Here is a 26118-nt window from a genome sequence, read left to right as displayed (position 1 = left end):
TTTATCTTGGAATGGAAACCACCTACATTGAGTTCTGAGTGTGACATGGAGTATCAGGTATAACAGCCTAATAATTGAAGAGTAGTCCAAGAAAATCAGCTTTGTCCCAGACTTGGTATCTGTTCTTCTTAATGGTTCATAAATTGATATTGTGATAATAATACTACTAATACTATTTATCAAGTGCCTTCTATGCTTTGCAATTTCAAATACATTATAACCACCCTTCACAACCATGCCATAATATATATCAATGTATATAGACAGACATACATATGTACATACATACATACATACGTATTTCTGTATATATACATACATACTGGCTACCCCTAACTGGACAAAGTTTAAATTACATGAGATGATAAGAATGTATTTAGCGCCATGTCAACACACAGCTACAAATTCCTGAGTGATGATTACTAAGGCTCAAAAAAATGAGGGCAAAACAGAATAAAACGAGGTTTTAAGAGAAATTTACCTTTTTTAAGGGCAAGGAAATAGGCTCAGAGATGTTAAGTAACTCATCCGTGCCTTATGTGCAGGAAATGATTGAACTGGAATTTAAAACAAGCTCATCTGATCTCTCCATATGGAGAAATCAGTACATGTGCACATGTGTGCACAGGGACATGAAAGTACAAGCATGTGTACACCTCACACTGTTGCTACAGTTCAGGATATGCCCATAAACCCTTTCATGAGGAAGAGTTTACTGAAGTGAATTTCTAGAGATTTTTGTAGTAACTTTATTTAGCTCCAAAACATATATGTTCTTAAAATTTTGCCCATTTAAGAAGCCTATTATCAATCCCCATGATGACATTACTGAGGAGAGAGACATCTCACTCTACACATGATTATGAAAATTCACAAGCAGTCCACTTTTCTGGCAAACTATGTCAATGACCTCCCTAACCTTCTGCATCCTGGGATTATTAAACTGGGATGCTGAACGGTTCAGATGCCTACTCTGTGAGCAATACCCCCAGCCTGTTTATTGACCTGAAACTCTCTGGAGGCTCTGCACTCAGAAAACAGTGGGTCACTGCTGAGCTGCCCATGTCCTCTTACCTAGTAGAAGGCAGAGCTCAACAGGATGCCTGCTTGCAGCCAAAGGTAAGGGCTGGCACTGGGCCACACGGCTGCTCTAGGTCTTTCTCTGTGGCAGATGTCAAGGTCTGCAGGGTGTTTTATTAAAGGAACAAAATGCAACACCTTCAAGACACCAGCCCTCTTCTCCATAAAGCCTTACTTAGCCTGTGTGGAGTCAAGATCCCCAAGGAACCCCAGCTCAGCTGCTCCTGGGGGTAGGGGTGGAGTCTGTTCCATAAGCTTCCAGAGCTCAACACAGCCTGTCCCCTTCCTTCCATGCTTGTTAGACACCCAGCATGGTTTTCAGAGGCCATATTGATGCCATATGTTCATGCCACTGAAGCATTTTACTGCCTGAGCAGAGGCACTTAGCACAAGGAGGAGCACATTGTTTTCATAGTTGGTTGGCTCTTAACACTTTCCCAGGAGAATCTGGGCTCAAAGAGAGGGTGTCTGGGGAGTTTGGGAAGATGCCAACAAGGTAAAGGTTAGTAGGGTCACAGTTCAGAATGTCCATCAGGCAGAGAGAAGGGCAGAATTTTGGAGCAAAAGAAAAAAAAATTAAGGAAGACGATAAAGAAATTATATATGCAGAGGTTTTTTTTTTTTCTTTAATGGCAAATTAACATTATGTCAGTGATTCTCACTTGACCAGGGTCAGTTTTCTCTCCCAGGGGATACTGAACAAAGTGTGGAGATTTTTGAGGTTGTCACAGTTGGGCAGAAATGAGAGTGCTACTGGCACCTAGTGGGTAGGGACCAGGGATAAGGCTCAGCATCCCACAGTGAACAGGACAGTCCCCAACAACGGGATTCTCTGGCCACAAATGTCAATAGCGCTGAGGTTGAGAAACACTGGGGTAATTAACACTGAGCAGATAAGAAAGCTCCCTTGTCCCCTGCAACATCACTGCACTAATAATTAAATTAGTCGCATCCAGGGTCATGTAGGGAAGCATCAGGGCATAGTATTTAAAAGCAATATCATCTGAGTGTAAGATCTAGATTTAAATTTTAGGTGCAGAACTTTCTAGCTCTGCAAGCTTGGACAAGATATCTAACTTCGGTGAGCTTCAGTTTCCTCTTCTGCCAACACAGGCAGAACTGGCTACCCCTAACTGGACAAAGTTTAAATTATATGAGATGATGATAAGACTGTATTTAGCGCCATGTCAACACACAGCTACAAATTCCTGAGTGATAATTATTAAGGCTCAACAAAGTGAAGGCAAAACAGAACAAAACGGGGTTTTAAGAGAAATTTACCAAGCATCTTGGTAATTTGAGGAAATTGGGATTTGAGTTAGAAAGATCTCAAGGATGCTCAGACCTGCTGCTTCTTTCCTTAGAGGGTTCTTTGGCTCCAGTGAGTGCCACTACTGTGTACTAACCCCCAACAGGCCATCTTGTTGGCCATCCTGGACTACTACTATCCCACTGCTCAGCCCAGGTCGTTCTTATGTCCAGATCTCTATTGCCACAGGCCAAGCCTAACCCAGTGATGATCTGGTCACAAAGTGAAGACTATCAATACCTGATACTCAGGCACGAGTTTTCCTCCTGCATGGAGCCAGAGGAGCTCTGGTCTTTCTGTGATGTTCCAGTACTGAGCAGAATCAGGCCAAACTTAGCCATACCTGCCTTTGGTCCGACACCCCTCTGACCTCTCATAGCCAACATTTGCCTCAATGCTGTTACCTCCAGTCTTCAGAGCCCTGTCCTCAGAGCAACCCTGGAGCTTTCCTCTCTTCAAGCCCCACTTCCTGGCGCGTGGTTTTCCCTGCTGGCTTCAAAGGCACCCCAGGCAGGGGAGCACCACAGAGCATGAAGAGAAGTGCTTAGCCAGCCACACAGTCTGCCTCAAAAGACCTTCAAATCAAAGAGATCAGAGATACCTTGGAAACCATCTAGCATAGTTTCCCCTTGCTGTTAAAACTGAAGCTCAGAAAGAAGGGACCAGGAACTGCCACTAGCCTATCAGGTCCCTTTGTGAAAATTAGAAATGGCACCCCCCTGGATGAGGGCAGTCCTGAGCCAAGGTGAATACACAGCCTGAGAAGTTCAAGTGGCCCAGATCTTAGGTCAAGACAGGTCTCACTGTGCACAGAACAATCCTCTGCAAAAGCTCTAGGAAGGAGTTTGCCCAAAATCACAAAAATGAATTGTCACAGAGCTGAGATCAGACGAACAACTTCTTAGTAGAGTCAGTTATATATGGAAAATGAACGGCTCCTGAACTCTCTGCTGTCCTTGCAAAACAAGATTTATTGGTCAGAAAGTGGATTTCACAATCCAGCTACCTTGTGGCCCCTTTAATGACAGAAAGGGGGAAAGGCTGACAACTTGCCATGATGTGGGCTCCTTGCGGATAATTTATACATAGCTGTGACCCAGAGAAACTCAACACATTCTAAAGGAGTAAAAGGGCTCAGTAGCTGGGGAAGGGGAACTTAACTACCCAGTTCAGAGTCAAGACTTAAATATGCAAGGTCAATTCTCAAAGGATGGTTTTGTTTTGAAATTGTAACGACCAGCGTGGCATAGCTATGAAAACGGGAAATCACTTCAGAGAAGCCCATTAACTTTCCCACCATCTGAGTATTTCATATTATTTTTGTGATGAGAAAAACATGGCATATCCAATATTCCATTGGATTTAGATGGGTTATTATATACTACAGCTTAAACAACATCAGTTTTCCTGAATGGGAACCAGTTGATGTTGTCAACTCCCTTATATTGCCTTGGGACAAAAACATCCCCCTCTTCCTCTATCTAATCTATAGGTCAAGGGTCAGCAGACTTTTGGTAGACAGGGCCAGATAGCACATTTCTTAGGTTCTGTGGGCCATATGGTCTCTGTCACTACTCAACTCTGCCATTGTAGCACAAAGGCAGCCACAGACAATATGCAAATTCATGATTGTGGATGTGTTCCAATAAAGCTTTATTTCTAAAAAATTGGAGGTTAGCTAGATTGGACTCACTGGTCACTGTCGGCTGTCCCCTACTGAGCATAAAGTGGGCAGAACCTTAGCCCCTGCTCATTGACAGGTTTGGAAAGCCACCAAGATGGGATGCTCCTGGACAAACAGAAAAGAGAACTCAACATGGCAAAGGTGGGAAATCCTTTTTCTGATTCTACCCTTGATTATTACAGAGTTGGGAAGAAGATTAAAAAGAGAAGGCTGGGGACGCCTGGGTGGCTCAGTTGGTTGAGCAGCTGCCTTCGGCTCAGGTCATGATCTCAGCGTCCTGGGATCGAGTCCCACTTCGGGCTCCTTGCTTGGCGGGAAGCCTGTCTCTCTCTCTGCCTCTGCCTGCCACTCTGCCTGTGTGCTCTCGCTCACTCTCTCTGACAAAATAAAATAAAAAATCTTTAAAAAAAAAAAAAAAAGAAGGCTGGTATCATGCAGTAAGAGAAGGAACTTATGTGGAGCATGGATGCTTCATTCTAAGATAGGCTCCAAATGCTACTTCCCATGGCATCTGTCTGGGCATCATGAGGTTAACAAATCAGTGTAAGATTCTGAAAACCATACTGGTCTCTCCACTGCATTTTCCCAAGATACCAAAGGGATACAAACACCAAAAAGAAGGCTTTTTTTTTTTTTTTTAAAGATTTTATTTATTTATTTGAGAGAGAGAGAGATCACAAGTAGGCAGAGAGGCAGGCAGAGAGAGAGGAAGGGAAGCAGGCTCCCTGCTGAGCAGAGAGCCCGATGTGGGACTCGATCTCAGGACCCTGAGATCATGACCTGAGCCGAAGGCAGCGGCTTAACCCACTGAGCCACCCAGGCACCCAAAAGAAGGCTTTGATAGCAGGAGCATATTTAAGAATTCATGTATATTGTATTTCTTTAGCCCATTATATGGCTGTATCAACAACCTAAACAGGATTTCTGAGAGGCCTAAGATCTGGAAGCCGTTAACATGACTAGAGGCTTTACCTTTCCTTAGGAAACAGGGAGCCTCTGCTCCATGCTTGCCAGACCGTGAGGGGAAGTGTAGTGTACATCCCCAGGCATAACAACTCATTCTTTACTATAGAGCAGAACACAACCCCAATTCCTTCTTCATGAGTAAAAAGTATTGTTTTCCAGATTATACCACAATCGCTCCAGGACAGGGACTGTATTTCGTACCTCTCCATATTATTACACCCTTGCCCAGTGTCCCCACAGGTTAAAATAGTAATTGTTAACATCTGAGGAGCAATTATTCAATGCCAGGCCTTATTTAGAGTACTTTAAGGCCCTTCTCATTTAATAACCTCGCAACAACCTATGACTCAGGGCACACTATTTTTATTATTCCAAACTGACAAATAACGGAACTAGGACACAAAGAGATTGAGTAATTTGCCCGAGATCATGCAGCTGCAAGTGAGGGAGCTCAGATTTGAACCCTGCTATCCCAGCTCCACAGCCAGTGCTCTTAACTTCTATGTAAAACTGCTTCTAATAATGCAACCAATATAGGTGATTGATAAATGTTCGGGGCCAATGACAGTAGTGACTCAGAGATGAGAAACAAAAAACAAGGTCCAAACTGAAGCTAAGCCAAACTGTGCATGATTGCCAGTAGACTCATTCCCAGCCACTCTCTCCTGAGGTGGGCAATACAGTACTGTCTCGTCCCCTCTCAAAGGGGAGTCGGGTCCTAAGAGTGGTGGATGTCATTGAAAGAGCTCTAAGGAGACAGGTCTGCAGCTCTGTAAAGAAAGCCCTTTCTCAATAGCATCAGACTGGAATGCCCTGGAAATAAGCCAACAGCTGGAAATGATGCTCTCTCTAGGCACTCTCAGAACCTTCTCTAAGGGGACAGGGTAAAGAAAGTGGCCCCAGGGCAAACTCCCTCTGCCATTTCCCCATCTCTCCAAGATCCTGCTTCTGGGGAATACAGGGGTCAAGCCCTCTGAATTTCCCAGTGACTGGGATGAAGACTAGGGGCAGCTGAGGAGAAAGAGGAGCCAGAGGCACTACCCAGCAGGGGCTAGAAAGGATGGTCTTGTTTATTAGACCATTTGGGTTTTCCTTCCTTGATATCCAGATTATTTTGGCTTTCCTTTTCTTTTCTTTCATTCCTTAAAATGTTTTTGATTCAGAAGCTATTTTAATCTGTTTTTCTTGTCTAACATTGGCATTTAGGAGTAGGAAATGTAGTCTAATTACAGTTTTGATTACACCCCATGGTATATAGGGAGGGTCACACTTCTGCTGGTTTTTAATATATTGTGTTCTTGGCTTCTGTCTTTCACAAAACAGTTATTTAATAGTTTTGAGCAATTGGGTAGCTTTTAATTAGCTCAGTATTCTATACCTCCAAAGTCATTATATCACGTTATGAGACAGAGTGCAATAATCTGATTGCTTTTTTTAACTGAGAATATTTTTCAAACAGACCTTATCTATTTTTGTGAAAAACCTCTATATTCTTGAAAGACAGTTCATCCTCCATTTTCAAACTCTTTCTTCAAAATTCTGTTAATCACTCCTAATGAAATGTGAAATAAAACTATTTGTTCTGCTGAGCAAATATTTAATTTCTTTATCATTGCTTTCTTTGTCTAATATATTTTGGTAATAGGGTACAAAAGTTCTGTGTATCAAATGATTTCTTAGGTCACATAATCTTTATTCAGATCCTGTTTTTTCTTTAATCTGCTGAAGATCTGGTCCAAATCACTTTGGTCCGAATCACTACATTCCTCTGTACATACATTTCCCCCCACATATAACATGGAATTGAATAAGACACTTCAAAATTGGGCACTGGGGTAGCTCAGTTGATTAAGTGTCTGCCTTTGGCTCAGGTCATGTCCTGAAGTCCTGGGATGGAGCCCAGTGTCGGGCCCCCTGCTCAGTGGGAGTCTGCTTCGTCCTCTCCTCCTGTTTGTGCTCTCTCTCTGTCCCTCTCTCTCAAGTAAATAAATAAAATCTCCTTGAAAAAATATCAAAATTGCTTTTCGACAATACAAGTCTAGGATAGCTTAGAGTAAGGCTTCCATTTACCACTAGGACCATCTTACCTCTTTCTTTCTGCTACAAGATAACCCTTCTAACCAGATTTCATCTGATGAAGGAAGGAGGAAAAAAATCAAATAGATGCTAAGCATCACCACACTGTCCTTGGAAGGAAAAGGAATTCTTTGTTCTAACTCCCAGACATACACACACACACACACACACACACACACACACACACCTGACACTTGAATGTGAAATTTTTAATAATCAGTTGTAATGTACTAATGAGAAAATACCTTTTTTGAGCAGCCAGAAAATATTTGACAAGGGGATTATTTCCTTTGCTCAAGGGCAAAAATCAGAAGGCCACAAGGCGAGGGGATTCGAACCACCCCGTATCTCCTAAGGAATGCTGCTGCTGAAGGTTAGCTGTTAAATGCATCGCATGGAACAATCACAGAGAAATGCCAAACTCAGCATGAACAAATTTAGAATCTTTAACTTCCATGGCTAGACTGTCATCATAGTGTATCAGTCAGATTTCATTCAAGTCACTGCCAGGAAAGACCCAGACATCATGCTAGAATCAGGGCTCATCAGGCACCCGAAAATAAAATACTCCTTCACGGATTGCAGATATAGGAAAAAAATAGTATGAATTGGTTTCAACTCCTAAGACATACATTTACTATGGAAACACCCAAAAACATAGGTTAAATGTACATATCAAGGAGCAAGAAAAACAGGAGAGTTTCCTGACTTATAAGATTGAACTGTGTAAAAGTCAAGATGATCTCTAAACTCCTTTCGACCCTGAGCTGCTGTAATAAAAAGCAAACAAAAATCTAACAACACGCCAAGCACTGAATCCTGGGTTGGATTCTACCATACTGGATCAGCCACACCAGGAATTCCATGAGATCTTTGACTTCCTGGCTCTCTGAGATTCCCAACACGTCAGACATTCATCCTAAGATCGGCATTTTGGCTCACCCAACAGCTGCCAAAAACTAAAGGCTGGGATTTCAACCATGACTGGGAAATACGTTTCAAATACCCTCTCCTCAATTCCAACTTGCATTCCAAGTGGCTCTTCACATGCAACATAAACTGACCAAGCTACTAATCAAGGTTGGGTCTGAGATAAACTGAAAGATTCCCGTGAGCCCACTGCCAGCTGAAGGGAAGTGGCACCCGGGACGAAGAAAAAGAAAAAAAAAGGAAACTGGAGAGGAGAAGGTAGTGAGCTCAGGAGAAGAGAAGCTAAAGGAGTCAAAAGAGAGGAAAGCAGATTCCCCTGGAACTTTCCTTTGGAAAATGAAGGCAGTTCCCCTTCCTGAACTGAAATTCTCTCGTCTCCAAATATTAAAATCCTATATGGAATCCCAGTTTACATTACTTCTCTGTAAGACTTCCCCCAACCCAGCCTCCCCCCAAAAAGTGCTCCATTCCCTGAACTCAAAATGTCTCTCATTCTATCCATCTAGCAATGATGCTCACACTGTCTTGCATCATCTCACATTCTCGTTTTGTGACATCGTATAACTGTTACACTATAATCTGGCTTCTCACATACCCAAGCCTTGATTCCTAAGTTTGATCTTAACTCCTTTGAAAGGGAAGTCCATAATTATTTTAGCTTTCTTCTCTAAGACAGTAAAGTGCACATGGTAGGTGTTCAATATATGCTAGTGATTAAGGAAGATGAAAAAGGAAGGAAAGAGTAGGGGAAAGGTAACATGGACCAAAAATGCCCCACGGTAGCATGAGGGTGGACCTGTTGTACCAGGGAGGGAATCAGAATTCCATGCAAGCTAAGAACCAACAGCACCCAAGAGACATGTGGATCCATGTATTGATTTAAAGGAAGGATGTAAGGAAAGAAAGATAGAAGAAAAGGATGAAAAATGGGAAGAAAGAGGGGAAAGAGAGAGGGAAGGATGGAGAAGAGCAGAATGGGAGAAAGGAACGATGGGAAAAAAATGGAAAAACAGAAGAAAGGGTGGGAGGAAGGAAGGTAGAATAAAAGAAAAGGAAGGGGCAGAGGCCAAATCTTACCCTTGTACTTCTGGATCTTCCATTTTTACACTATTCTCTTTCTTGTTCCAAAATATCTCTTAGTGCCTTACAGGGTGCCCAGCACCTAGTACCAGGCTTGCCAGTGCTCCTGCATAAAACTCCAAATTCTGATTTGCTTCACTGGCCTCCAACACTGATTTGCTTCACTGGCCAGCACCCACCATCTCCTGCAGGTACAGTGACATTGATCTGGGGAAGTCAGCCCCAGGAAGGCTGCATTTCATGACCCAGAGCTTAGAGCTCTGGAGGACGTCCGGGCAGAAGGCTGAGGCACCACTGGCCAGCCACCAGGAGTTGCAGTAGGAGGTCTTCTCCTCTTATTTGTGCCAAGGTGTCACATGACTCACTCAGTCCACTGGCTCCCTGGGCAGCCCATCAGGGAATCAGGGCTCGGAGGCTCCACGGGGTAGGGGCAGAGGAATGCCTCTCATTGGCATCCAGCCATGCCTCCCTCACTGCCAACCCCCTGAGGCGCTGCCTTTGTGCCTCCTCCATCCACCCCTGAAGACCCAGACACTCAATCTGGACTGTGCCCTCGACAACACAGGAAGGCTGGAGTCTAACTCTTGACAAAGTCAGAGCTCTTTGTGGTAACCCCCAAAAAAGATCCCAGGCAGCTCCGGGCTTCCCAAGAAGTCTCCAGCTCTAGTGTTCCCCTTTCCCTCTAACAGAAATGCCACATCATTATAAGTGTTCACGTACATACTTTTTTAAAAAGAAATTTGCCATGGGAAACACATCCACTGAGGAGACAATGAAGGGGTGGTTGATGGGAAAAGAAGAAGGTCTACATCCATAAAGCCCTGAAATTAGAAGCAGACTTGGGTACAAAAAGATGTGTTTGCTCTTCAGGTGAGAATGTCCATGGCTTTTAGTAGGTTCTCCAAGGGAACAGTGACCCACAAAGACTAAAACTACCACCCTATATAAGGCAAGTTGCTGGGGGCTCATCAATCAGGAAAAGCATGCCCTTTAGCCTCTCAAACACAACTGAATTTCATGAAAATGCATTTCCTAGAATCAACCAATTTCACTAAAACGACAAGTGAATTTTAACATAAGAGCCTTCTTCCCCTTCTACCCCACATCTCAGAAGTGAACAGTCTCTGTGCCTGTCCATACCCACCAGCCCTGCAGCCCGCATCTGCCGGCTATGGCAGGGGAAGGCCATTTAAACTCATGACACTTCATTAAGCCCATGCCCACTGCCATCACAACTCTAAATTAAAGTAAACCAATTCTAAATGAGCAAGCCTTGAAACGCTTTCCCTTCTGTCCACCCAAACGCATTCTACAGAAATAAAACAAGTGGTTTTAAAAGAGGGTACAGTTGTAATATACTGCATCATCTTGAAACTTAAAATATCACTGGAAGAATAACCAGGGATGTATGTGAAATATTTCACTAAGCCGTAACATAGCACTGCGGGGACATGAAGGGTGATTCGATTGCTACACAATAAAATGAAGCCAAGAAAAATCAAGGCGACGCACTTGAGCAAGCACCGAAACACGAAATAATGGGAAAATCTGCTTTACCACTTTATTTTTAAAAAGCCGTTAGCAGACCCTGCAGCTGTTAATCACTGCTCACATATGGCATGGCTGTCACCTTTATGAATCATGTTTTATCTTCAAAAGATTGTCCTTTATTACCTTTCCTTTTGCACGTTCCTAACGAGATGTGAAACAAGAAAATAGGAAAAGCTCTGAGGTTCTCCGTGCCAGGATCAACATTTACAAATAAGGCAAGTGGAGAAGTATGTTAAAGTTTTAAATTATGTCCAATTTTGTGAAGCTGAATATTAGCATCTTCGTTTCCAAGCTGCTGGAACAGTGCCATCTCTAACCCAAAGGAACTTCTAACTCTAAGACTTTGGCTTGATAGCACATGAAATCGAAGCCCTAGGTAGCGAGTAGCAGAAATACTCGGGATAGCTCTTGTTTTAGATGAAAGATTTAAATGAATTTGTTTCAAAGTAAAAGACATGGTATTGCATTAGTCTGTAACCATACATCTGAAAAATAAATCTGATGAATGAAGGTAAATATACAGTTACTGGGACCTATGAAGACACACATACAAAGGAATAAGGAATGTTTACAATCATATGCATATGACTGTCCACTTAATTTTTTTAGAGATTGTATTTATATTTTTGAGAGAGAGAGCATGAGATGGGGGAGGGTCAGACGGAGAAGCAGGCTCCCCAAAGAGCAGGGAGCCCGATTCTGGGCTCCATCCCAGGACTCCAGGACCTGAAGGCAGACGTTTAACCGAGACACCCAGGCGCTCCCGTGTCCTTACTTTAAAAACAGAATGAGTCAACCAGTATGAAACTCGGGGCTCAGGAAAATGTGCCTCAATGCTCTCGCCTGACCCAACCTTGCCATTACTGAACTGCGACATTAGCCATACTTCAGCAGACCAAAAACCAGTCACTCTGCTTCCAGTCCTGAGACTCATGGCTCTCTGAAGTTCTAAGAATTAGGAGCTCTCGGAAACTAACATCCTAAGAAGGAACAAATTCTGTTCCTCAGCCAGAAGGACCGGGCAGTCTTTCCATGCAACACACTCTCACCAGTGGAGCTTCGGTGTACTGAGTCAGAACGGGGCACAAATCGTGGGGTGCTAGTGTCAGCCCTGTCCGGCCCTCCTCCCCTCCTCTTTCTGAACAGGAAGTGGTCCGGGTCCTGCAGGTCAAAGCCAAGAGCTTGTGAGCAGGCTTTCCTCTCCTCAAGGGCTGCTCAGGATGCTGCTTGCTCTCAGCTGTCCGACCTGCCTGTGAGTAAGGCACTTACCAAGAGGGAAGGCAGGCAGGGCTGCTCCGTCTGTGCCCAGGGCTCTGGATGCTGGGGTGCCTGAAAGGAAACTCGGGTGCAGCCTGGGATGTGGATATGGGGGCTGAGGCTCTGCCTGCCTCTCAGCAAAGGCAGCATGTCACCCTTCCAAATGAATGAATTGATAAATAACTCCTCGGTCAAATCTGTGGATTTTCCATAGCACACAGAAACCCTAGCTATTTCCTCAGGAAAGAGGACAGTGGGAACTCCGGTGCCTGAGAGGGACAATTATGCTTTGAAGAAGGAGTTGGCTACCCAGATCACACCACAGAGCATGACACCCTTCTCCCAGGTGATGAAACTCTTATTCCCCTCCCCCCAGGGGCGGAGGACCGGTAAGAGCCAGGAGATTACCATCACCTGTCCCTCCTCTATTCCCCCCCCCCCCACCAAGTAGGCAATCAATAGCTTTCCACCCACCTGTATGAGATTTCCCCCTGAGTTTGGTGCATGAGCAGAGGGACATCAGGCACATCTGGTATGTGCCCAAGATTATACCAAGAGCTGCTGAGCGTGAACAATAAACAGGTTCTTTAAACCCATCTCCATAATCCGACTCAGAAAAAGCATTTGGCATGATTTTGATGCTCTCAACTGTTAAATCCCCATGCCTCTCTCCACATAGGACACCCGATAACACTGTGACAGGGGACCGTCATGCCTTTTGACCTTGCGTAATAATTCCAGCTGATGCTAAGTGAGTATGACCGATGGTGATTCAAGAGGCTGTGGCTGTCACTTTGGCAGACTGGGGTGCAAGGTGCCAAGGGTGTCTTGCCTCCTCTCTCTCTCATACGTAAAATACTCCTGCAAGAGGGACCCTTAGAGATTAAATCAGATACTTTGGTTTTATAAATGGGGAAATGGAATCCAGACCATAAACCATTCATCTAGAAACTCACAATCATTCATCCAGCAACCACCTACTGTGTACAAGATCTTTGCAATGCATAGCAACAAAATTCTATCATTTAGATATTTGGTCTATGGCCCAAATTTCAGAATACTCCTCCCTTGGATGTTTTTAAGTTTATGCATGTTTCCCATCTAGAGATGGCCAAATAGCAATATATCCCAAGCACAGGAACTGGCAAACTTTTCTACAAAGAGGAAGACAGCAGACTCTGTGGGCCACGGGGTGTGTCACAACTACCCAGTTCTAACACTGTAGTATGCAAGTAATTATCAGCAATAACAGGTGTGATTGTGTTCCAATAAAGCTTTACACATCAGGGAAATACAAATCAAAACCACAATGAGATATCACCTCACACTAGTCAGAATGGCTAAAATTAACAAGGCAGGAAATGACAGATGCTGGCTAGGATGCGGAAAAAGGGGAACCCTCCTATACTGTTGGTGGGAATGCAAGCTGGTGCAACCACTCTGGAAAACAGCATGGAGGTTCCTCAGAATGTTGAAAATAGAACTACCCTATGACCCAGCAATTGCACTACTGGGTATTTACCCTAAAGATACAAACGTAGTGATCCGAAGGGGCACGTGCACCCGAATGTTTATAGCAGCAATGTCTACAATAGCCAAACTATGGAAAGAACCTAGATGTCCATCAACAGACAAAAGGATAAAGAAGATGTGGTATATATACACAATGGAATACTATGCAGCCATCAAAAGAAATGAAATCTTGCCATTTGCGACGACGTGGATGGAACTAGAGGGTATCATGCTTAGCGAAATAAGTCAATTGGAGAAAGACAACTATCATATGATCTCCCTGATATGAGGAAGTGGAGAGGCAACATGGAGGTGCTAAGGGGGTAGGAGAAGAATAAATGAAACAAGATGGGATTGGGAGGGAGACAAACCATAAGTGACTCTTAATCTCACAAAACAAACTGAGGGTTGCTGCAGGGAGGAGGGTTGGGAGAGGGTGGTGTGATTATGGACATTGGGGAGGGTATGTACTATGGCGAGTGCTGTGAAGTGTGTAAACCTGGCAATTCACAGACCTGTACCCCTGGGGATAAAAATACATTATATGTTTATAAAAATAAAAAATTAAAAAAAAAAAAAACCTTTATTTACAAAAAAAAAAAAAAAGTCTGCCTGCTAGATATGGCCCACAGGCTATACTTTGTTGACACCTGCCCTTAGTGAATCTCATTTGACAATGACCTTTTTGGGCTCTAGATCTTAAGTTTGCCCTAATCCAATCATATTTAATCGCAAACCTCCCTTAGATTCAGAGAAGCTGAGAAGTATATATAAAGGAAAAATCACAGAACAAGGAGTTTAGAGAATGAACCTATAACCAGCTATTACAACTACCCATAAAGCAGAGGGAAGGAATAGGAGTGATAAATAGAACTGCTCCTGCCCATCCAACCAAAGAGGGATGGAAGTTTTCATCTACATAATCAAATGCTGAGCCTCTCTAATTGGGTATCATCTCTTCTCCCAAGTTCAGGAAAGATAATGTCCCTAGGATATCCGGCAGATCCCCATCATTCTGTCCCTATAGGCAATAACTCCCATCCATTCTTGCTGGAGGCAAGTCTAAGCTGGGCTGCTTAGCTTGGTTGACAGGGCAGACTTGGGGCACTCGAAGGGTCAATAAGAAGGTCTGATCTTCCCCGAGCCCATTCCCTGGGCATGGGGCGTGGGGTTTGAGGAGCAGGGGGGTCAGCATCCTTCCCTGTTTGTGTCTGCTTTAGAGAAAACGGATCTTAAAAGTGACCCCAGCCAGCTGCAAAAGCAACAGGGTTCATCACTTGAGAGAGTGTTGCTCACCAGAGCCCATTGAGCCTGAATTTGAGAATTTGGGGCAAAAAGCTCACAACTTAAAAACAGCATCAAAAATTTGGCTGAAAGGGTTCCCAGATGACCCTCATGGATCATATCACACAGACTCCTATTTGATGTGAGTCAAAAGAAGATGTGACTGGCAGGTACACCCAATTATGCCCCAGGCCCTCCTCCAACTGCCTGCCACTTTACAGAAAGGGAAATCCTTTACAAAGTTATAATCGCCTAGCAGAATGTGCCCTTTACACAAAGACACCCCGTCAAGGAATCCACGCCGCCTCTGGTCAACTCACAGAAATGCTTCGTGTCAAATTTCAGCTTTGAAGGAAGATGACAAGTGAGCTCCTCGCATCATATTTCTCTATTTGTTTGTTTTGGATGTGGGATGGGCCTTCGTGACACCAAACATCTGGATAAACATTTTTAAAGTGTCTCTGAACCAGTGATCCAGGTGTTTATTGTCAAAAAGACCAAAGAATCAAAGGGCTGGAAGATTTTCCCTCTTTCCAGCTTCTCATCCAAGGCTCTTCTACAACCCAGTCACCACCCTAACCCTGTTGCCGCATCTCTCTTGGTTCATTGGTTTCTACGAAAATAAAAAGAGATTGAACTCATTCATTGATCATCGGTTGAGAACTACATTGAGTTATGTCAGCCCTGATTTGGTTGATTTTACTCAGTAAAATTTAACGATGCCATAAAGCATTAAGAGCCAGCCAAAGCATCAGAGTCTGAACAATCACGGACCATTACACAGCAAAGGAAAGTATCTACTAGGACTTCTCATTCCCGTTAGATAATGAATAAAAATGATGGAAAAGGGCAGTATTTCGGTCATTAGCCCACAATTAAACACAACTTGGCTGCCAACAGGACACAAAGCCACAGCTGCTTCCCTGGGCTTTCCTTTTGCAGGCACATGCCCTGGGGAACCCTGAAGTCAACACACGTCACAAACGTGCATGAACTGTGTCTTCATAAATGCCCTCAGCTGGGATAGAGATCCTCCGATGAATAATAAAGTCACCACATCTCAGTTTGGTCTGGGACAGACAGTTTAACCGTTGCGTTTCTTTATCATAAGTGTGCATACACATACATACTTACACACGTAAAAATGTAAGAAAGCAATTCCAAAGCAGGTCAGCCTTTTCTTTAGGAAGCCATCTTCACTAGAAATATAGGCTAAGACTTCAGAGAGGCTGTCGTATTTAAAACACACACACACATACACACACACATACATGCACACACACACAAAACATTTAGGAGGAGATGAGACATGTCTCATCTTTGCTGGCTACAAAGGTCATTAAAACAAATTAGGGTTGAGAATCTAAGAAAAATGGTACTATTTACATCATGGTTTAGTACAACAATTCTCAAAAGGTGACCCATTTTAACTTCTAATACAGTAAATGTGGACAGATTTAACCTAAACAAACAAAAGCTCTTTGGGGGTCTTTAATAATTTTTGAGAGTGGAAAGGGGCCTTAAGACCAAAAAGTCTAAGAATTCCTGATTTAGTGGAAGGAGTACGCATTTTCGAGTAAGATGGTTTTCAGATTTGTTTTGTCTCCTCTGTCTCCCATTAGCTGTGTAACCTTAGCCGAGTTACTCAGCTTCTCTGGGCTTTCATTTTCTATGGATCAGACTAATTACCCTTATAATTTTCTGCTCAAGCAAGTTTCCTTGCTGAAACATGATATCCAGAAGATCAGGACTATGTCTGTGTGTTCACGCCAGATCCTCTGAGCCTAGCACAGCACATGGTATGATACATGATAGTGTCTCAATAAATAATTATGAATTGATAGACTGGATAGTTCTGAGGATTAAATAAGATAATATGCATAAGGTGACCAGTGAGGTGCCTGGCATCTAGCCAATGTCACAGTGGCTCAGTAAATATCAGAGCCCTTTCTTTACCACTAATGCTGTTCTCAATTGTATCACACAGGAGAGCAAATGTACAGCTTGTCTACAGAAAGTGAGTATTTAAGACTTGGTTCTCAAAGGGTGGTCCTCAAACCAGCAGCATCAGCCTCACCAGGGAAACTGTCAGCACGTGACTTGGCTCCAGTGTCTTCCAGGAGAGTCTGACTTCGTCCTGAAGTGTGAGAACCACAGCTTTGAGACATGCATTGGGTCTGAAAAGGGTATTTTATGCAAGTAGCATTTTAGACTTTGATAGAGAGAGTACCTAATATGTCTGCTGCTGGCTGTCTGGAATCTTTTCTTGAGCAAAGGTAGAAGATACATAGAGTCAACTGTAATAAATGTCTGTTGCTAGGCCTTGCAGGGCAGTGTGATTGATTTTGCATTCTGGCTGAATATCTGGGGGCCAGCGCTAAGCATACTTTGCATCTGAAATAAAGCTGGAACCAGCAGGGACAGAGGAAGTTTTATCTTAGCAAAACCCCAGCATAACCCTTGAGTCATCTTTGTGGCTAGGCATAAAATCTGTGGGTAGGAACAGAGACGGGGGAGGGGAGAAAGGTAAATGGTTGTCGGTGGCTGGGAGAAGCACACATTTTATTGCTGATTTCTTTTTTTTTTAAGATTTTATTTATTTATTTGACAAAGAGAGAGAGAGAGAGAGACAGAGAGAGAGGGAACACAAGAAGGCAGAGTGGGAGAGGGAGAAGCAGGCTTCCGGCCAAGGAGGGAGCCTGATGTGGGGCTTGATCCCGGGATCCTGGGATCATGACCTGAGCGGAAGGCAGACGCTTAAGGACTGAGCCACCCAGGCACCCCATTGTTGCTGATTTCTATCAGACCTTTGTAAACACACTCCTAGTCTTCACAACTCCCTTACAGTATAGCAAACCACTACCATTTGGGTAATCACTCGTAAGCTCTAAATTTTGAGGGATGTCACCAGCCAGTACCAGTGACAATTTGAGTAATTTCCATGTGCCTGCAATATGATGGGCACTTGGGGCACTACGGATAAACACCGTATCCTTCGAGGCTCCCCACAAACCTAGGGTACAGGCACTACCATTACTCATTTTACATGTGTGGAAATTGAACTTTGAGAGATGTAGCAGAGCTGGGATTCAAACCCACAAATGCCTGACTAAAAATTTATGCTTTTCACTAAAAGTGCTACCTACCTATATACAGCACAGAGTACAGGCTTGTAAATACAATGGAGCACATTTTGGGTAGAAGCTATGATTCAAGAAATGAAGTAAAACTCACACAGAGTCAAAATAATCCCCCCCCCAATTCCATAAATTGTTCATAAAGTAAAACATATACTATATTACATATAAAATGTCTACAGTAAGAGATCTGTACCACTTCAAACATTAATTTAGATTATACAATGTAGAATAATCAAAGTACAGTGAGAGTATTTTTAATAAATGAGAGAGGGTGTAGAGTTGATTTTGAGTCAGTTCAATGTACACTGTGGCCACTCACAAACCTGGCTTCACGCAGGATACTAAGGGAGTGGACACGCACACAGGGTGACAGAGAGTTATGTATGTTCCAGAAGGTTCTAGGCACTCTGGAGTTATCACAAGAAGTGCACTATGCAGCTGTTTCCCAGAAAAGCTTGTGAAAAGCCAGGGGAATGGGCACGGCCATGCATGGCGACTTACAGGGCAGGGGCTAGAGCCCAGCCAGGCCATGAGATAACTTGGAAAGGGGATCTGAGCCTTCATGAGAGAAGCAGCTGTAGAAGGATGGAGAAGAAACAAAGATCACATGAAACAGGGATTTGAACAAAACACCCCAGCTCTGGAATTGGGGTGGGGGCACCCTAGATTTGAGTCCTCCCCTGTTGCTAGTGCTTTTGCGTTGACCCAATTATTTATAATGTAGGACTAATGATATCTAGCCCACAGAATATGTATTTGTAGTGATTATATATGTGTTTATGTTTATATAGTGGAATAATTTTATTTTTTATGCAAGATACATGTGCATTATCTCAAATAAATTAAAATCACTTTGGAAAAGGTACTGTATCCTCCTTTAAATCTTTTCTGGGAAGAATGGAGAGGAGGAGTGGGAGGCTAAGAAATAAGTAACACTTAGTGCACACCTATGACGCAGGTCCTCTGCTTTATCCCTGTTTTTACAAAAGGAATAAGGCTCAGAGAGACTTGGTAATTTTCCCAAAGCCAAAGAGCTGTCCAGTGACAAAGCCAGAATTCGAACAAGTTCTGTCTACCTTCAAAGCTGAAGCCACTTCCAAACAAAGCTCAGCAAATGTTTGTCTTTACCAAATTGCATTGCAGCCGAGTGATCTCCTGGCACACTCCTGAATAAGAGTGAGGAAGGAGGAAGCCACATTGTTCACACAGTCAACCAAAGCTTGCTGAGCAACAGCTGGATGCCTGGCCGTTTGGGGTCCAGCAGTGAATAAGACAGGGACAGTCCTGCTCCCGTGAAGAGTGGAGGAAGATTCGTGCAGCACAGGGCCAGGACAAAGGGTACAGAATCCTCTGTCTTGCCCTAACTCAGCCACCAAACAGCTTGGACGAGTGAGTTCACCCTGCTGGGACTCAGTTTCCTTATCTGAAAAATGGGAAAGGGGTGTACCTAATTTGATAGGATTGTCCAGCTCTCACATTCTCTGATTTCATAAGAAGCTTTTACTTCCCTGTCTATAAAATTCAGTTGGGCCATGAGCTGTGATGAATGTTGTTCACTGGCCCCTCCTGGACCAAACCAACTATTTCTACCCTTTTCCTCTTATCAGGACTTTCCTCCAACATGATAGACAATGGGTCAAGTCACAGAATTCCAACTATGGACTCTAGGAGTTCTGCAATCGATGTAGTCAGGGAAAATTAACACATGAGGCCCAAGGTGCCCAGCCCCTGGTGTCACAACCACAAGTTCTCACAGACAAAACTCCTAGACTTCTCCATTTGGTCACTGGAATTTCTGTCTCTAAGTTACTTGTTGAAACAACTGTACAAAACCTAACAAAGACATCAGATCAGGTACCCTGTGCCCCCAGGGTCTCCAAGTAAGTTAAAAGATTTTCCATCACTTGAAAGATAATGATAAAACATTTCTTTTAACCATTCTACTACGACCCTTATTAGTTTTCATTTTTATTGATATTTCTATTGAATACACCTTTCAGTATTTTAAAAAACAGAATCCTTATTTAGATTATTCCAGACCCACCCCTCAGTGATGCGTTCCTTATTGTGTTGTTATACTTCTTTCATGTTTCCTTTAAAGGTCACTTTCCTGGGACGTCTGGGTGGCTCAGTTGGTTGAGCAGCTGCCTTCGGCTCAGGTCATGATCCCAGCGTCATGGGATCGAGTCCCACATCGGGCTCCTTGTTTGGCGGGGAGCCTGCTTCTCCCTCTGCCTCTGCCTGCCATTCTGTCTGCCTGTGCTCACTAGCTCTCTTCTCTCTCTGACAAATAAATAAAATCTTTAAAAAAAAAAAAAAAAAAAAAAAATAAAGGTCACTTTCCTGATTAAATGGATTAAGTCAATTATATGGGTACTTATGATATAGATGAAGCTAAAATCCACAGGGTGGTGGTAGGAGCTGACTGGATTAGAGGGCCTCCATCAGCATGGCCAAAGAGACACGCAAACCTAAGTGCACACTGAGTGAGATTTCCCCCGACCCCGCTACTTCCTCTCCCTCAGAATCACCCTCCCCAGACCAGGTTCCTTGATATCCAGGGAGAAGCAAAAACACCTGAGTATAAGGGGCTTGAGGGACCATTCCCCAGGTTCTCTGAGACAAAGCAAATGATTTCCAGATCTCTCAACCTACAAAACTTGCTCATCTCACTCCTCGGACTTAACCTCCATGAGTTTCAGTATCTGTTCTCACGCACCCGTCTCCCCACAAGCCTGCCACTTCCAAAGATACAAATGCCATGTTTATCCCCAGTGCCTAATACAGGTTTTGTGATCAATTATTACTCAACAGATGGATAAATGAGATCCTTCTGCTGAGGAAGTGGGGTCATGGATAGGAGAGAAAGAAGCTCATGTGTTAAGAAAAGGATGAAGTTTTGAGGGAACTGTTAAAAGAGAAGGGACACAGGAGCTAACATTTGCCCGCCCACTAAACTACTGGACCCTGTTAAACATTCCATATTCACAACTACTACCAGCCCCACTTTCCAGATTTTAACACTCATGCAGTTGAAGTAATTTATTCTGTCTGCAGCATGAAAACTGTAAGCCCCAAATTCAAACCAGGTATTTCTTTTTTTTTTTTTTTAAGATTTTATTTATTTATTTGTCAGAGAGAGAGAGGGGGAGAGAGAGCGAGCACAGGCAGACAGAATGGCAGGCAGAGGCAGAGGGAGAAGCAGGCTCCCAGATGAGCAAGGAGCCCGATGTGGGACTCGATCCCAGGACGCTGGGATCATGACCTGAGCCGAAGGCAGCTGCTTAACCAGCTGAGCCACCCAGGCGTCCCAAACCAGGTATTTCTAAATCCAGAGTTCTTCCACTGGTAAGAGGCCCCAGTGTGAGGAAACAGAGGGTGGCCAAACTCAGGACAGTGCATCATGCTGAATCCTAAGAGCAGGCAGGCTGTCCAGTTCCTGGGCAACCTAAGAGCCCCACAGGATTCCGAAGGCAAATCTTTTGTCTTCTTTCTGAGGCAATTTGGACTGGAGAGTAAGAGGCACTGGGAAAACCAATACTTCATACCTGAGGACAGCTTTGGGGTTCAGTTAAACCCCATCGCTGAGCCTGGAAGTCAGGTTCATGGTCCCAGGAGGTGGGCTCTGCCGGTGCTCGGGCGCCCTCTAGCGACCGTCTACTCTAAAGCCAACTTTCTCCAGCCCTTCCCCCTTGCCTCAACAGCTACCAGGGACGGGCCCTTCCCCTTAGACCCCTGCTCGCTTATTTTTGTTCCTCCTCTCCCTCAAAGCGCGAAGAATTGTCCTGCAGAGGTTTGAAATCTCTTCGATAAGAAAGATCTTTTAGTCAAGACACCTTAAACCTGAGACGGTTTCTAGGCTTAACCTGAAATACTGTATTTTTCCCCTGATGTTTCCAAGGAGAAATGTTTCTCGTTTTTTAAGTAATAAGAAATACAAAGTTAGAAATATTATGTTTTGAGCCAAAGATGGAAAAACAACGTTTTAGAGTTTGTTCTTTCTGAATGGACCTTTAATTGAAAACAGAATAAAAGATTCCCCTTTGAGTTCCTGGAAGTGTATCCGTTCATAAACTCGCTTTGTTTATTTTATTGATTCAATTATGACATTTAAAATAGAAAACTAAGACTGTGCATGAACAATTCTTCACAAAACATGCACATTAACTGAGATGGCTGCAGACAATGATTTTCTACAAATTTAATCACATCTACTGGGTAAATATTGCATTGGCTCCAAGAGAGAACAAAGTTGTAAGTCCCAAGCCTGATCCCCAAAACACTCCAATAGAGGCAGGAGCCACCCACCCCACTATCCTCAACTCAGTAAAAATTATCAGGTGTCCGTGGCACCAGAGACTGGCACCACCACAGTAATTATCTCCAGAGAATTTGAGTCTCTATACAGAGAAAGGAGTCATCGGGGGGTTGTGGAGTGAGTCCCCTAATCTTGACCAAGTCACTTCTCTGAAGTTTAGTTTCCACATCTGTCAAATTAAATAGCTAGAGTCAAGAGATGATCCCCAAGCTCTCTTCCAGTTTGGAGAGTCACAGATACAAAGTGATAAAGTTGTTGCCCACAGTTTAGAAATGAGCCCACCACGGGCCAACTCTAAGTTGGCTCCCCCACACCCAGGAGTGTACTAAAACCAGAGAACTGGAATAAACCTTTCCAAATAAGGCATCCTTACCACTCTCTTCCACTTTTCAAAACTGGCTTTCAAGCCTCCAATATTTACTGACCTAAAAGCTAGTGGTTGTCAAGAGGCTTTCCAAAGAATACAAGAGCCAGAGAAAGGACTTTCTGGGCTTTGCCAACTTAGGGAAAACATATACTATATCATATATATTTAGTAATTCATGGACGAAACAGAAAGCTCCCACATAAATGAGATTCCTAGTGCAGAAAAGATGAGAAGTATATGCAGGCACTACAATGTCTTTATTATGCAGTCACACGTGTTAGCAGGCATCCACTCTGTGAATTTGGTGCTAATCAAGGCCTTACTATCTATCATCTACTTCCAATATCATAAAAAAGGCAGCACATCATTCCTGATCCAATTATTGAGCTTGATTTTGGACTTTCACCAACTTCCACATAAACACCTTATTCAAAGAATGGATTTGTAACTCCAACCCACTCATTTACATAACATGCTTCCCTCAAAAGAAAAACCATTAGAGAACTTTTAGGATATCCAAAAAAAGAATTAAAGTCCTATAATCTGTTCTTTATCACCTACATTCAATCCGGAGAAAGGGAGAGTGAAATGGAATTCTATTATTGTAGGCTGGAAGGTCAGTTCTGATGCACTATAGAATGGTCTTGAACCATGTGACATTTTTATTTTAAATGCATTTTAAATGTCCTGTTTGGGTATTTTGTGATTCTGGGTTACTGGCTACTGTTGCCAAGGCAATATGACTTTGGGTGACCATATGGATCCAAAGGGGTTTTTGTTTTCTTTTAAAATATTAACAAAACAAAAATGGAAAGATCAAACATAGAGAACAAATTTAGCCTTTTTCTTCTTCAAAAGAAGAAGAAATGAAATACAGATCTTCTGGCCATATCTCTGGCTAAAAAATACAAAAACTCATGAAGTGACTTTCCCTATTAGTGTAGAGCCTTTTTCCCAGTCTGTCAGGTTGATGCCATCAAAGTGCCCTTATCACTCTTTGTTCTGGATTCAAATCCCCCTGAAAGTGTGGGCATTAATGACACATAACATCAACTGTTCACCTCCAACACATTTGCCTCCAAATGGAAAAATCCTTTATATGGATAAAGGTGGTCATAATGATCCAGAGTATTATGTTTCAAGGTACATAAAAAGGCTTGCTGCAAACCATATGAAAACATTCAGTTGGGTTCCAAAAGATTCAAACACAGATGAGAATAAAGATTCCACTATTGACCCACTTTTTTTCTCTGTGGTTATTTTTTATAGTCACTAAAATCTTAAGGTTTTTAGTCATGGTGGACTCAAATCATCTGGTGATAGGAAGAATCAAATCTTCCATTTTTTGGAATACTACATAAAACTTCTTTGGAAATAGGTTAACACCTTTTTTCCTACTAACTGGAATGAGGTATGTTTTAATCAGAAATCCACATGTAGATTAAGAAACACTTTAATACAAGAGACTTTTTAATTAAAACCTCTAAAAGCAGGATTACCCTAAAAAAAAAAAAAAATCAATGATTCAAGCAAAATGCCATGTTGCTACCAGAGACCTAGAGATAAACAGGAAGTCTTTTAAGTACAATTTAAAAACAATCACAAACCTCAGAGCTACTGTTTTGAAAGAAATACTTAGAAACTCTAGTGAAGTGGTTGTCTCATGCTGGGAAACTCGCTGGACCCCATCTGTGCCTGCTTCCAATAAATTATACTAGGAGTGTATCTGGAAGGATAAGAACGAGGCTGACCACTCACAGGAAAGGTAAAGTTTGAGGGCCAAGAGCGTTTTCACATGGTAACACATGAGTAGACCTTTGGTTCCATTATAGGCAAGCTCTCCTCACCCAACCATTCAAAACTGCCCAGGATTCAACATCCACTCCTGCTATGGACTGATACTTCCTTTTATGTAATGCAGGGAACATCACCTAGTTTTGCTGTGATTTGAGTTTGATCTTGTAAAGCTGTCATAATCTTCCCATCAGAGATAAATGAGGAGATTCTGGTCTTCATTAGTATGCACTTAACACATGTGTCCTTATCTGTATTTGCCAGCCCTTCTATTTTGATCCACTTCCCTACATGTGAATACCTTTGACCTACTCTGAGCTCAGATCCCTGATCTGCAAGAGCAACTCTGTCAGTCTCTCTTTAAAAATAGACAAGCCAATAAAATGAATTTAACCTAGAAATGGCAGCTTAGTAAGGGAAATGAAAACATCAGAAGTTATTTAATCACAGCAATAGCCATCCTGAGCTCTATCTTATCTGCTGAGTAATAAAAAGAAGTGGGACCTTCCTAAACTTGAAGGGCATCAAATAAGTAAAATTCTTGTTTGTCTCTGGCTCTTGGGGGTGGTGGGGGGGTGTGTGCTAATGCAGGTTAACCAGTGTATACTAACTACAATACATTGTCAAGGATTCAAAACATCTATGCTCTAGGAAAGTTGGTTTTTCTGGGGAGAGAGGTTTTTTTGATGTAAAGCCAAAAAAAAACAAACAAACAAACAACAACAAAAAAACCCCACCCCACAAGCATCTTTGAGAATAGGGGATGTTAAGAGGGCAACTGAAGGAAGGAACAAGGAGAAAACAATATTTCATTTGAAGTTAAGATGATTTTTCACTAAAACTACTAGGCTTTAGTCTCGGTTTAAGGACACTTTAAATACCTTGGACAGCTCAAAAATGCTGTTTAGGAAAATGAAAACCATGTGAGCCAAGAACAATCAGAGCAGTGCTTTTAAAATCTCTGGCAAAGCAACAAGAGGAAACAAGGGAATTAGGGTTGGTTTTGCATAGTTTTGAACACAGGTGCAGAGGAATGAGGCATCTCCTCCCAAAAGACACTGAAATCCTATAACATCAGTGGGTCAATATGTATGATGGGGAAGAGGGGTGGGGAAGGGTTGTTCTCTCCAGGTATCTCTCTTACAAACTTTCCCAGGACACTCACCCCTCCCTAACTCATCCACCACCACTTCTCTGCCCATCTTTCCTCCCTCCACCTCAGGAACCCCCACAGCCCGCATTTCCTAACCTTGAGCCCCTGGGATCACCGCTGCAGTCTGTGATACTTCCTAGAGACTCCCAAGTTCTGGGACTGGAAGCCAGTCTTGCAAGGGTGCCTGGGGGGTGCGGTGGGATCTGGAGGGCAGGATGGGAACTGGAGCCTTAAGCCCACCCACTTCTTTCAAGGGAAAAGAGTGCATCTTCCTAAGAGTATTTCAGCCAGCTCCCCACTAGATAGTCATCAACACTGAGACTTGGCATGGATCACATCCAAATTGTCTCCCTGGATTCTGCCCTAACAATCCACGGGCTTCTCTTATCCCACAAGGGGTTCTGATCTCTTTAGTTGGCCATGGCTAGCTGTTTGGTGGTCCCTCCAGTCCCACCCCTGGCCCCCTTTCCCTCATGGCTACTTTAACAGAAGGAGCGGTGACGGACTTGGTTGAATCAAGGGACTTGCAAGCCTACTGATTAGTTTTAAGTCCGAGAGGCCCGGCCACCATTACATACTATTGGGACCTATTGTAAGGGGGGTGGAGGAAGGAAGCT

The 26118-nt window shown here is 43.2% G+C and overlaps 1 protein-coding gene across 2 annotated transcripts in view; it reads right to left on the bottom strand.

Annotated features, from left to right (window-relative positions):
• CPNE4 (copine 4) overlaps positions 1 to 26118 on the bottom strand; it is a 511336-nt gene that overhangs the window by 481395 nt on the left and 3823 nt on the right. The window lies entirely within an intron of this gene.

Source organism: Lutra lutra, chromosome 1, assembly GCF_902655055.1.
Source record: "Lutra lutra chromosome 1, mLutLut1.2, whole genome shotgun sequence".
NCBI classification, from domain to species: Eukaryota; Metazoa; Chordata; class Mammalia; order Carnivora; family Mustelidae; genus Lutra; species Lutra lutra.
The sequence above is the reverse complement of the archived record's forward strand: the minus strand, read 5'-3'. Positions and strand labels throughout refer to the sequence as shown.